The following is a 14,303-nucleotide window of genomic DNA, read 5'->3' as shown; positions in this document are numbered from 1 at the left end:
TTTATTGCTGAGGAGGCTTTACTCTCTTTACTGTACTCCACAGAGTGAAAAAGATTCTGTCATAGGTGTTTGGAGACTCTTGGCAAACTGAGGTAGATGATACTGATTAAGGAACTTGACTTTCTTCTAGTCATTAAGCTTTCAGTGTGCTCTTTTCCATAAAGATATCTCCATAAAGATAATTTTATTTCTGTAAATAGATTTTTCTGTGCTCAGAAAATATCAATCCAAACTAACATGTTGTGCATATCAACAAAAATTTGAATGCTTCTTTTGTTTCCTATTGTGATCAAAATATGTTGAAATATTAACAAGAAATGTGAGGTGAAACAATATGAAGGCTTTGTGCATCTCTCTTGATTGTTTTTTTTTTTTTTTCCAGAGAGGAAATTGTGGTCATTACCTTCTCTGTACAGGAGAGTTATATGCAGACAGAAGAATAGAATTCAGGTTATCTGAAATTGTCTTGTCCTCTTTTCAACAGAACACATGGTAATTCCTTATATTGGTATATTTTCTGTATTTATAAAGATCCATGGCAACGGCCAGCCTGTACGTGACAAATTATAGGTGACCACCATGACAATTGAAGCCTGTAGCCCCAAATCAAGTAACTTGGTTGAAATGGGATACAAATTTAGCTACACTGAGTTAACGGTCTGGATTGACCTGATCTAATTGTCAAAAAGCTTAGCAGCTTTCATGCAGCTTTCATTGAGGACCATCTTGTAAAGAAGATCATGAATTAGACTGCATACGTGTTCTTAATAGAAACAAGATACCATACATGTAATTTTGCATGATATATTATTCTGTTACATTTTGTTGCCCTGTGTAAATATTTTTAATTTGTATTGCTGCCATCAAAGTTGTTAAATCTAATTTGGATTAAATCTCTCTCTTTTTTTTTTTTTTTAACAGATGATGTCACTAATATTGCTGAGAAATCCCTCCTTGCAGATGAAAAGGAGAACGTGCCAACAGGACTAGGAGCTGTGGTGTGGAAAGTCCCAGTAAAAACGTAACTAGTGACTTGGCTGCTGGTGGTCTACAGCCTTCACCTCTTCAACTTAAATTTGAACACAACTGCCTCAGAAACCTGTGGACAAGACAAAGGTATTGTGCATTGCCAGCATGTTGGTTGGGTAGGAAGACAATAAATCTACAATACAGCTAGGATGTTATCAATTATTAGAGACAATGTAATTCAAATCTTCAAGTTTGAATTTTATTTTATTTTTTTTGTAGTGACATATGCTTTAAACCCAAGCAGATTTTGCGATCAGTAAAATAGACCAAATCTGCACTACATATTTGTCTTTGCTTCAGTATGGTTCTCATTACGTAGAGACTTTCTCCGTTCAGTGAATAAATTTCTTGACAATATGAACATTATTTTTCTCATGATTTGCATCTAAAATTTGCAGAAGAGAACATTGCTTAATGCCTTATGTTTATTATATGCTTGGTAGCTTGACTGCTGTCTAACTTCAGCTATACCTGTCACAATTAATAAAGAAGAAAGGCTTTAATTGCTTTGGCCTTAGCTGGATGCTAAGCTTCTTTAACAGAGTTTCCCAACCTTCTGTTGACTTTTATGTGCTTATAGTATGCACAAGTCTGGGTGCGTACTATACATTCAGAAGGCAATATATGTACCATGCAAAAAAAACCACCATAGAATTTTTGTTACTTCAAGGACCATCATACTATAGAGGCAAAAGTAGGAATTTCCTGATATTGGAGAAGTATGGTAAGGATGACAGTTTGACACAGTGCCTAATTCCTAGCTTTTTCATCTTGTAGTAGTCCTGCAGTGGAACTGCAGTGATGATGCAGTTAGTAGGATTAAATATATTAGGAGAACTGGGTCACCCTCGCTCTACTCTGTGTGATCATCCTCTCTGCAGCAAAATGCCGCTGGCCCCTAGAAATGATCCTTTTATCTAAAAGGATGTTGTGACTATAATTAAGGCTAGTCAGAAAACTGTGATGCAGAAAGAAAAGGAAAGCAGCAGAAACCCAGGAAATAACCTTTGCTGGTGGATATTTTGCAAATCACATATTGAAAGTGTTGCCTTTTTGCTGCTTATGAACCTTTATATTGGATATAGCAAAGACTTACTTTTCCTTTATGAATGGAAGTGTGAACTATGACCCTAAGTAAGGCAAGTGCTATGGCAAATGACAGCTGTCATGTGCATGATCATTACTGAAAAATTCATGAAGAAGGAAAGAGTAAAAAATGCAGGGTACAGAACATGCCTTAGGGCCCCTCCGGGTAGTATTTGCTTGTCTTCTATGACAGTCAAGTACAACTAATAGGTCATTAGTATCTTTTGATTTTAATGCTTCAGAGAATTTAATTGTAGTGTGGTCATAAAGCAACATCTAAAGAGTGAAGAAATATGTCTAAAATAATTTTATGTTCATTAAGGTAATTAACTTTTACTACAGAGAATAATTATGATAACTTGTTCAGGGGGCAACAGATAAATGGATGTGACCCTGAATTCTCACTCCTGTAACTGAGAGGGCAGTTCCTCTGACTGAGGAGCTTCAGTCATAGATGTGTCTGAAAAAATCATCTTCATATTTATGCAATAATAACAGAAAGTAGATGATGCTGACTTTGAAAAGAATTAAAATGCTGAAGTCTAAAAACCAGCTGTTGAATGTCATGTTTTGGTTTTCTGCTAAGGTGAATGTGTTTTGATTTCTAAATCTCAAAGGAATGCTGTGTAAATATCCCCTCTCTCCCCCTTTGTCCTTTAGTCTGTCCTATTCCTGTCCATCCAGAAAGCTGAACATAGATTAACAACTTGATTTAGACTGAGTATTTTATTTAGCTGACTGCATAGTGAAAATGAAATGTTCAAAACATGAGAGTCTTCCACAACTAATGTATTTTGGGAAGTGATTTTGTCATGTGCACATTATCCATAAGAAGAGATCTTGTTACTTGGGAAGAGGAAAATCTGGGAATAGGAAAAGCTTTTGATAATCTGAGCAGAGGGATTTCATCCTCTGGAGTTCTTACGCACATTTGTTCAGTGCTGCAGTAAAAAAAGCTCCCTGTTTTGTCCCTGTTTTCTTATCTGATTACTCATATTTCTTGCATACCAATGTCTTATTTATTCAGCTGGGCTGTTCCTGATATTTCCAAACTAGCTCCTCAGAATGGTGCTGTAAACACAAACATTTGTGCAAGTATGATGCTGTTACATTGTGGAGCTATGTGCAGGCACTTTGCTTTAGAGAAAGACTGGCTGCTTCTGTGAAAAACTAGGAGTGTAGGATTTTGTTGGGTATAAACCAGGCACATTTTTAAAAGTGACTCTTGTTTTTGCTGATTGATCAAGAAATCTACCAAAAATTGATTATTCTTCGGTCTCTTTAAGTTGATCTAAATTGAATTTGGATAAACTTCAGTATTACCTGGATATTTTAATTTTTTTCTTAACATCCTCTGCACAATCAGTCTGTGCTGTCTAATCTTCGGAACAAATATTACATATTTTCCCTGCCATGTGATTACAGATCCCTTACTCAGAAAAGAAGTACTATAGCATCCTTGTGTCTGAATCAATTATCTTACTTGCATATATAACAAGGTAGTACCTTTGGGTAACTGACAGCTGTAGAGCTGCTGGCAGAATTCCCACGTGCATTTTACCATTAGATAAGGCCGTGGCTGGTCACGGTCATGCTGAGATAAGACAGGCAATGTTTCGCTTAGTCATCTAAAAGTACTTGTCTATAATATTGAGTGTTTGCAAGAGGTGCTGCAAAGAAAACTAAACAAACTTTACTGACACATTGGAAAGGTCTCATGTCTAAGACTTGCTATCCAATATTAAGCGTAACAGATCTTCAGGCTATTCTGAAGCTCCTTGTCTATTCATAAATGGGTTTTAATGGAAAAAGCAGGTATGAATTGCAAGAAGCCTGTAGTCTATGTGGTATGCATTCAATAAATACTAGTGAGAGACCATTAAGTTGGCTATTTTGACAATTTTGTAGGATGCTGTCCTTGTAATACCTAGTGATTTCTGACGATTATGGTTGTCTTTCTAGATTTTTCTTCATTTTTCTTCCCTATTCCAGTCAATTAATTTGTGACTTAAGATAGCTCTGAGTGGTGTGTTCTGAATGTTCAATAGATTTGATAATGTGGTCTGATTATAGGTACAGGTTTATAGGTATACAGGATTGGGGGGTGGGGGAGAGGGGAAGGTGTGATTTATACATAGCATTGTATAAATGTTGATTTCCAGGAGAACGGTTTCAAAGGCCACAAATTATCTCAGCACCTGAAACTTATCCTTTCTGGAGGAAATTCATCCTGTTTGCATGCACACATACTATATTTATACATGTTTATGTTAAATATATTATAAGAATCTTTGTATTACAAGTATTCTGAGGCAAAACCACATTTTGAAATGCATCTTTATACGTTGATGAATTATACTCAGCTTGGACAATAACAGTTTATTTCAGGTTATTGCTCAATAGGTCAGTATTGAAGTTCTGCAACCAAATACTGTAGGGTGGTCTTAAAGTATTAGTTTGAGGAGACAGCTTTCTATCAGACATTCTTTCATTCATGGAGACTTTCCTGCTCCTTTTCTGCCTTGTGTGGTCTCTTTGCACATCCTATATTTTATATGAAATCGGGAGGCAGTGTATCTGAAAAATGTTACAATGGATGCAATGCTCCTATCTCCCAGCTGATTTCCCCTTTTATTTAGTTTGAGCTGCACTCTGGGTTTTTGTCAAAAACAATCTTTAATTGTGTCAAATATGATCTTTAACACAAACTAGAAAGTCTACCCCAGGTTTATTTGAGAAGTTACTTCAGATGTGAACATATTTGTTAGGAAATGTTAATACATGTGATTCTATTAAAAATGTATTAGTAGCTCTTGTGTGTGTCGGTTGTAGCAGGAAACAAAATAGGAAAGCAAAACATGGGAAAGAATGAATGTCTCAGAGCAACATACGTGTGAATATAGAAACTGAATTTAATGAACAGAATATCAGCCCAGCAATGCTAGTTGACAAATACAACCAATCACAATGAAGAAAAAAACCCTTTCCAGCGAATACACTCTTTTTGGACTGGATGGAGCTGAGTAGCATAAATGTGCCTCATGACTGCAGAAAGAACCAACACAGTTCTGATGTGTGTTGAAAAACTGCTTGCTCATGGAAGATGTTAATTTGAAGATACAGTATTAGTATGTGGTACTAGACAGTGACATTTTCAGTGTTCTAACTTCTGTTTTGTTTACTTTCTGTAAGTATTTTGATCTTGAAGAAATACATTTTTGTCAGCTGTGTAGTCTGAAACTTATTTCACCAACTGAATCCCTGCAATCCTCTTTACTGAATTATTTTTAGATGTTGAACCACTGTTTAGAGATTGCATCCAAACAAACAAAGAAATGTATTAAGCATTTATTGTCTGGAAAAAACCCACCAACATATTATCAAACCCAGAGGTTTTATTGGCTACTGAAGGTTCATCACCAGTTTATCATTACAGTGCCTGCTACAGTCTCCCCCCTTGGGGACAGTACTGCTCTGTTGTCCAGGAAAAATTCTCTCTACTTACAGTTTAGGAAAGGGGGATAAGGGAAGCTGACAATGCAAATGTGTCTAAGCAGGTGGCAGAATAGTATGTTTAAAAGGGATTCCCACGTAGACAGATGGAGTTTGTAGGTGTGCTCTGAAGTCCAGACCATCAAGGATGCAAATCTGTATTTAGTCATGAAGATGAACAAGATGAAAATGGTGAAGGGAATGTGTGTCTGTGGGGATGAGAATTAATGAAATCATTTGCATAGGGGAAAAGTTTAAATTTTATTAGTGGCAATGCCTGAACACAGTGCTGTACAGTCTTGATAAACTGCTTTGCCATAACCCTGCTAGCCTGTGCACAATTTCTTGCTATTAAATTATGAGTTAAAATTTGGGACGGCAAATAAACTCTGCTTGGCTTATGTGAAATTTGTCTTAAAATTAAGAAATGAAAAGGGAAGCAAATGGGGGAATGTACTGATATGTAAATGGCAAGTGTCCAATCTGTAGAAGAGACATTCCTATTGCTTCATTGAGGAGCTTGCATTTCCTTATTCAATTTAAAGATTTCTTTATTAATCTTTACTTTATTGCCTTCTGGTTGTTTCAGACAAGAGGCAAAAGGGGTGCAAGAGAATTATAGTATTTTACTGCTCTTCTGAGACTTACCGTGGAGAAGTTCTGCCTTTGGGATCAGTATGAATAAATTTTAGAAGTTACTAATAGTCAAAAGAACGGGAGGGGGCAGAGAAAGGGGCTTGTTTTGCTGGTGGAGAGCAATTTCCAGATATGCTGGATGTTACTACAACCCAATAAAAAAAAAGAAACTTGGTAGTAGAAGGGAGTTGGAGTGTATTTGTGCATTTCCATTAACTTCCAGCAATCACTCAAAGATTTAAATGTAGATCCTGTAGTCAGAACAGTGAAGTGAAACCCACTACCTAGCTACTTTATGCTGGTGAAGACTAGCGTATCTCAAAGATAACATCTGGCAATTTCCTATCGTCAATCCCTAATAATGTTTGGGAAGTGTTAGTGAAGATCTTTTTGATTTGATGTTTCCAGGTTTTTCCTGTATAAAAACCTGAACTTAATATATTTGTATTATAGCCGTTTGAATTGCTGTTCCCTGGGTGTGAAAGAACATGGTCATACTTAAGAGCTCCTGTTCTTCTCGTTGTTCACTGAAGCAGGCAGCATTGCAGCATTTTCCCTTTCCTGAACAAGGGTAGTGTATGTAGGTAACAACTAAATCTCGATTAACTTTCAGCTTTCATCTCAACCATGTTTTTACTACTTCCTCTTCTGATATACACTTCCCTTTCCTTTTTTCTGCCTCTGAGGACTGGTGGTTGTGAGGAATGAGGTGGGACAGACACCCCAAGGTGTTGGAGAGTAACAGACAAACAGCAGATAGGGCTTTTATTAGGCTAGTGATAAGAAGTGGGCTTCCTCATTGAGAAGATTAGCTCTCTTCCTTTATTAGAGCCTTCTTAAGCAGGCTTCATTCTGGTTGTCCATTCCTCCGGATAAATTCCACCACACTTCTCTCTTCCGCCCTAAGGTCCTACTTTGGAAACAGTTATTTAGCTTTGTTGCTACAGCTTTGCTGTTTAATTGGTAAACTACTTCCATATTTTTCCAGTGAGCCTGGGCCTGTAAAGTCACTGCCAGCACCCTAACTTTTGAGGCTTCCCTCTGAAACCTCTTTTAGGAGATGAGGTAGATAGAGGGATAGAATTAAATAATAAGATCAATTCATAGCAGAAATTATATGGACGTATTTTTGCACAACTGGATGAAAAATTAGGATTGCTTCTGTATCATATTTACGTGACAGTGCTGCTTGAATAAAGATTTTTGCCTGCAGTCAAAGGTGATTTACAGAACCATTCAGACCTTGCAAAATATGAGGCATCTTTGCAGGCACCATGGGAACGAGGAGGTTGTGTTCATAAGGCATGAAGCATAAACATCTTTCTGTCTTGCAACCACAGGGACTCCTGTAAGCTTTAGGTAACGTGTCTTGGCCTCAACTTTATGTAAAACACTCTACGAACTTTGTGCTGTTTCAGAGAGCAAACCATATTGAAATGGAAACTTAGTTTCCCAATGAAGGAAAAATGTTGTATGAGTAAAAGGGATAAGGATGTTTTTCTCGGAGTGAAAAATGAATCACTTTTAAATTCCTTTAAATGACTTTAATAGCCCGACTGTGACAGCGTTCAGCCGTTCAGTGAGATACACACCCACCAAAGCTTTGCCCCCCATAAGTTGTGTACCCCCATAAGCTGGTTGTACAACTTGCTAACTAGAAAGCTTAAAATTGCATGTACAAGTAGTCTCTATTCTGTGTCTCACCATACTTTCAAATTCAGGAAGCTTTATTTCCATGTATTTATATTTATTTGTGTGCACTGATTAACTTCTGAATTTTCCTCAAAAAATTTTGAGAATGTCTAATCTGGGCAGCAGTCGGTCTCAGTCTACAGTGGCTTGTCACAGAGTAATTCTGGAGTTTTGTATCTTTATTTACTTGCATATTTCTATCTTTTTAAGCTGAATTATGACTGAATTTGGCTTTGATTTTTTAAGACTCTAAGGAATGCTGTCCTTAAAATTATGATTTTGAAAAGTATTTTCTGCAAGTCTTCATGGCCTTCATTCAACTCTTAAGCATCTTCAGAAAGCCCATTCCTACTTCTGGTGGTCGACTTGCCAACAATTATTTCAACAAGCTTGGCATGGTTTGAATCAAATTTGCTGGCAGTTACCAGAAGGACATTTTGTTAGTAATCTTCTCACGGTGGTGAAGCATTTTCAGTTTGTGGATATTGGAGGATGGTTACACAAAGGAAGTCTTTAATTCACCAAGTTTCTTCTTTGTACATTTCTTGTGCTTTTTTTCCATGCTTGTCTCTGTCCTGTTTAAGCTGAGAAAGAAATGAAAGTTTGTCTTCAGGCTCTTGCTGTGTTAGTATCTAGCTGTGTATTTTCTGGGCTGTGGTTTTAAGCTATTGCACTGCTCCCTTATGAAACTGCTCCCTTATCTACTGTCTGGCTGAAATATCCAGTTTAAATGCTTTACCTGAGTTGATACAGTTCCATCAGCCTGCACTGTAAAAGAGGGACTTAAATGCTGTTCACTACAGTGAACATTCACTCAAATAGCAGTACTTGAAATGCCAGCACTAGCTGGCTGATTATCAAAGCAATGTTATGAAAAAGTTAACAGATAGATCTGGTGAGGGAGCACTATTCTGTGGGACAATAAATTACGTGGTTCCTGCCAACTAACAATTGCAAACTATTGTTAGGTTCTCATAAGCCCCATTCTTCATAATCCGTTTTCAATGCCTCATATTTTAATACGGTCCTCAGCATCTCTTATGAGGTAGGGAAGTGTAATACCTATTTGAGAGATAAAGTGCTTTGTTCAAGGTCATACAAGCAAGCAGTGACAGAACCATAAGTGGAACCAAAATCCATCAAGCTGTAGCCCAATGTGTTGTCCATAAAATATTTTTATGAAATTGTTGTTGTTACTGCTATTTTTATCATTATCCAGTTAGATTTGAAATCTGATTTGCATGTGGGATGCCTAACTTCAAGAACACTGAAACTGAGGAGTCCTTGATAATGGCAGTCAAATGTAAATCTGAGGTCCTAAATTCCTCAGGGCAGGTGGACACTGTCTGAGAATTCTGTGGCTCTTCAAAATTTAAGCAATGATACTGCCAGGTCTTTAGTGTATATATTTAATTTGATTTCAAAAACCAAGGAATTTGGCTTTAAAAGTGGAGTATGATGGCATATTTGGAATAAGTAAAGGATGTTCTTTTATCAGTCTTCTGTGTTGCTGGAACAGGCTGACATCTTCATTTTGGCAAAGAGCCCTGACTTCAGTGAGAAGATTTCTCAAAGTTGAGCTGCCCTGTTGATAGGTGAGAAAATTCTGTCATTAACCTGCTTGGAGTTATAATTGACTTTATTGTGCTGATTGATAGACTTGTGCTGCTGTCAGCATAGCTGTGTAAGTCTTCTGTGATGGAATAGAAAGGTGGGAATGTGGCCTTGCTGGCATGATACAAGGTAGCTTGCAGGCTTATTGAAAGTGATTAATTACCCGCAATAATTCTTGAAATCAGAAATAGTGAAATCAAATCATGCCACCTCTTGCTTGTTTCATCGTTCAGCTGGCAACTAGATCACATCCACATATTCCTTTTCTCCTCCTTGCACCTGACCTCTCAAGTCTATCCTACTGATTCTATGAAATAATAAAGTAGATATTCAGCATTTGGTAGTGTTAGATTACCCAAGGCTTTCTACCACTGAGTGCCATCTCTCTCAAGTCATCAAGTTGGGAATATGAACCTCTCACTGCAAGTCTGTCAGTAGTTTTGCACATTTCCTGTGCAGCTGTTATTCCTGAACTTTTCAGTTTTTCCAGTTTCAAATTTTAGCTAGTCTAACCCTTTACAATAAAAATAATAATAATGATTAAGAAAAAATCCAAAGGAACCTTCCTGCAAAAATAAGATAACTAACTGACAAAGTCAGCCCGATATAATCCCAAAGCCTAAATTTGGCAGGATGATTAATCTGTGGGATGACAGCGAATAAAGATATTGGAATATCTCTCTGTATTTCTTATTTCTCTAGCCCTAAATGGATAATGCTACAACTTAACCTTTCTTCCTGCTCCTGTTTTTTCTTTTATGAATATTATGCTTTAAAGGGAGCGCTACTCCGTGGTGATCTCCCTGTATCACACCCAGGGTACAATCAGAAGGGTAGGAGGCTGGACATAGATTGTGCTAGACAGCGGGCATCTTGTCAGGTCTTCTGTGTGTGCTCAAAAGAAATGAATTGGCACAGAGATGAGGAACAGCTCTGCCTAGAGCTGCCTTCCTGGAATTAACCCAGCGCCCCAAAGGGCTTTAACTCTGTAACAGCAGAGTTAGGAAGGCTGTGAAGGGAGGGTTTTGTTTTATTATTTTTAGTTGCATTTGAACTTTATCGTTTTGCTACTGTCTTTTTTTTTTTTCCCTATGCATCTCAGGACTGCTGTTTGTAGCACTTTGTCTTTTAATGCAGTTAGTAGAGTGATTTTAATGATTAATCCACAGAATATTGCTGCAAATGAATTGGGTAAATATTGACAAAGAATAAATAAGATAAATATTGATAAATTCATTGATGCCAATGAGTATTTTTTATTTACTTGAAAGGCCTGGGATCAAACTCATAACTTTTAGAGAAGGAATTCAGGTCAAGGCTTCTGTAATTCCTAGTGTATTGAAGCATTGTATAGTGCAGAAAGGGAGTTGCATAGTGCATCTGTGAAGGGACTTGAAGGGATGGGCTGAGCTGGAGGAGGTACATGGAAATGCGTGTGGGATTTGGCTCACTTCCTCTCCTAGAGGGACTGCAGTGAAGTCAGTGATTTCCATGACTTTTCCCCATGAAGGCTATGTAATGTTTTGTCCTGCTTGCTGGGCACTACATAGATGTCTCCAAACAAGTTGTGGTGTTTTACAAACATATTCTATATTTGCCTCATGTTTTTGTTCCCATCCCATTATGTAAATTTGTTATTTTTTGTTGTTCTCTGGTGTTCCAGTACCTTTGACTTGAGCAATTGTAGCAATTTTAGGAGGTTACTGATTTCAGCATGTCAGACAGGGGTCTCGTATCTGTAGTTAGCATTTTTGCACCCGAAAGTTTGCATTTCTGTTGTTGCGTGGCAATGGACTAGCAGTCTGTGGTCACAGTAAATAGTCCATTTGAAGTTACATTTTTGAACTGGTCCTTCAGTAACATTCCAAAAAATCCTATAAAATCAGAGACCCATGGTTCCTTTAAATCCTTTTCCATCATGTGTAACTATTCTATTGTTCCTTTTCTAAATGGCTTGTAAGGATTATTGAAGGTACTGTCCCTTCTGTAAACAGTCTTAACGCAGATTTTTTTTAAAAAAATGAATTACTCTTGGTGACTAAATGCAGTTGTGATTCATTCCCTTTTATCTGCCTTCTCTTCTTTGCCTCAAACATTCCCTTTTACTGCATAATGACTTGTGATAATTTCTTGTAAACTAATAGCTAGCTTGCTTTTTGGATGAGCTCTTATGTCCCTCAACTAGAATGAGGCCATTCATATACTGGATGCTCTCCAATGTCCTGCAGTAGTACCAATCAAAAATAATTACTCTGTGTTATATGATTGTATTTACTAGGTACACGTATGTTTGAGGGTGTGTATAGTGTTTAAATGAGTCTGATATACTTTTTTTTTTTCCTTAGAGGAGGAATGCAGTGACTTGGAAACATATTTTAGTTGCATGTGTTTTAACAGATGCATACATGACACAGGCAACCAATTAACTGAAATGAAAATTAATAACTTGGTCAAACTGGTTCTGAAACTTGCCAAACTCTAATTCTGTTAATTGCTCCACGAGGACCTGGAAGGCAGTGGTTTAGGATTGCATATTAAAACATGGGTACTGATTCCCGAGGGCAATGGGAATTTTTTGAAAGACTGTGGAGATACAGGATATAAGCAGACCACCTTTCCTGGGGTGCCACTGAAAAAAATAATGGAAGCGGTTACTGTCGTTGGCAGAAGAGCTAACTGACTTAGAAATACTATGCTCAGCACCCGCTAAGGAACCTTCTGAGTGAAGTGTCATAAAAGCATAACTCATGCTACGCAGGAATCACTACAACGCAAAGAAGTTACGTATATTCAACTGTGCTCAACAGAATTATATTACTATAAGGTCTTTCCACAATATAACAGTAAAAAATACTTAGAGCTTCCTGGGGATTGGTTTCCATATAGTTTAGAATGGCTGAGAATTGTATGCTGTGAATTTGGAAAAATTAATGTGAAGGTTTTATTTAACAATAAAGCTGGTTTTAGTTTTGTTTTTATCCACCATAAAAATCACAAGGGACACTTAAAAAGCGTTCCACTGTAAGGAAACCCTGCATTGCCCTGAGTAAGATAGGGTTTAAAATAACCCTCAAAAGCTCCACTGTTACAGAAATGGATCTCTGTAGGTAGCTAATGAATGGGTCTCTAAAATGTGACTAGTCTATAATACAGAAAATTATTCTGATAATTTGTATTTATCTTTTTGGCTGTGAAGAGTATTGTTTTGCATCCTGTTGAGAGCTTTTGCTTTTATCCATTCAGTCATGTTTTATTACACAGAACTGAGAACTGAAGCAGGAAATGTAGGTCATCTGAACCGTGTGAGAAATGTGCCTTGGGCATTGAAGAGCTATGAACATTGTCCTTCCCATACAGTCACTGGTTGATTATCACTGGTTCTTAAACAATAACATAGGTGAACTGGCAGTTGTTTGAGTTGACGTTGTACCTGCCTGTGTTCGCTGCATTTGCTATTATCACATACTAGGATAATAAAATTTATTTTAAACTCCTTGAATATTCAGAATTGTACTGCACTAAGTATGTTCTTAGATCTTATGTTCACAATCACAATAAGGGTTATGGGTAGCCTATCATAGGTGCTGCAGTATTACAAGAGAAATCATAGAATTGTTGAATAAGGTCCCTTCCAATTCAAACCAAAGATCATCCAGTTCCAGCCCTCTTGCCATGGCAAGGGATGCTTTCTACTAGATCAGGTTGCTCATAGCGTCTTCCAGCCTGGGCTTGACCACTCCTGAGGATGGAGAGTCCATGACTTCTCTGGACAACCTGTGCCAGTGCCTCATCACCCTCAAAATAAAAATTTCCTTCCTAATTTCTAGTCTAAATCTCCCCCCTTTTAGGTTAAAACCATTACCCCTCATCCTATCACTGCATTCCCTGGTAAAGAGCCCTTCCCTAGCTTTCCTGCATAGGAAACAGGCTACAGGCCCTAGATAAGTACTAGAAGAGTGCTATTAGGTCTCCTCGGAGCCTTCTCTTCTCCAGGCTGAACAAGTGCAGCTCTTTCAGCCTGTCCTTGTATGGGAGGTGCTTCAGCCCTATGTTCTTCTTCATGGATCTCCTTTGGACTTGTTCTATCAGGTCTATGTCCTTCCAGAACTGAATGCAGTACTCTGGGTGAGGTCTGATGAGAGGGGAGTAAAGGAGCAGAATAACTTCTCTCGACTGCTGGTCACACTTGTTTTGATGCAGCCCAGGATATGGTTGACTTTCTGGGATGCAAGCAAACATTGCCAGCTCATGTTGAGCTTCTCATCTACCAGCATCTCTGAGCCCTTCTCTTCAGAGATACTCTCAATCCATTCTCCACCCAGCCTGTAACTGGGATTGCCCCAGCCCAGGTGCAGGATCTTGCACTTGGCCTTGTTGAACTTCATGAGATTTGCATGAGCCCATCTCTCCAGCCTGTCAAGGTCTCTCTGGATGGCATCCCTGTATCTGGATAACAGCATTTGCTGTCAGAGTAGAATATTTTTTTCCGTCTTTATTCTTACAGTGCTTAAAAGTTCTTTTTATTTTTTTTAACCAAACAATAAATGTGAAGTAGTCAGCTAAACTGAAATCTAAGCACTCACTGGTTTTAATCCTTTCATTCAGGAGTCAAGATGCCTGCTGTTCTGCTATAGTCCTTCTGTCTGGACTTCGGGCCTCTCCGAGTGTTTAGAGAGGCTTTGTGTTTCCATAATTCCTGCTTTTGAAATAGGCTGGAAGATGTATCTATGAAAGAGTGAAAGTGGAATATTTCT

The 14,303-nt window shown here is 37.9% G+C and overlaps 1 protein-coding gene across 1 annotated transcript in view; it reads left to right on the top strand.

Moving 5' to 3' along the window:
- LOC138720274 (janus kinase and microtubule-interacting protein 1) overlaps positions 1-14,303 on the top strand; it is a 117,928-nt gene that overhangs the window by 48,011 nt on the left and 55,614 nt on the right. The window contains exon 2 of the mRNA XM_069856345.1: positions 922-1,116. The gene's annotated coding sequence lies outside the window, so the exon portion shown is untranslated. The remainder of the gene's footprint in view (positions 1-921; positions 1,117-14,303) is intronic.

The sequence above is a fragment of the Phaenicophaeus curvirostris genome, chromosome 4 (genome assembly GCF_032191515.1).
Source record: "Phaenicophaeus curvirostris isolate KB17595 chromosome 4, BPBGC_Pcur_1.0, whole genome shotgun sequence".
Classification (NCBI taxonomy): domain Eukaryota; kingdom Metazoa; phylum Chordata; class Aves; order Cuculiformes; family Cuculidae; genus Phaenicophaeus; species Phaenicophaeus curvirostris.
Note: the sequence above shows the minus strand (reverse complement) of the source record. Positions and strands in the feature narration are given on the sequence as shown.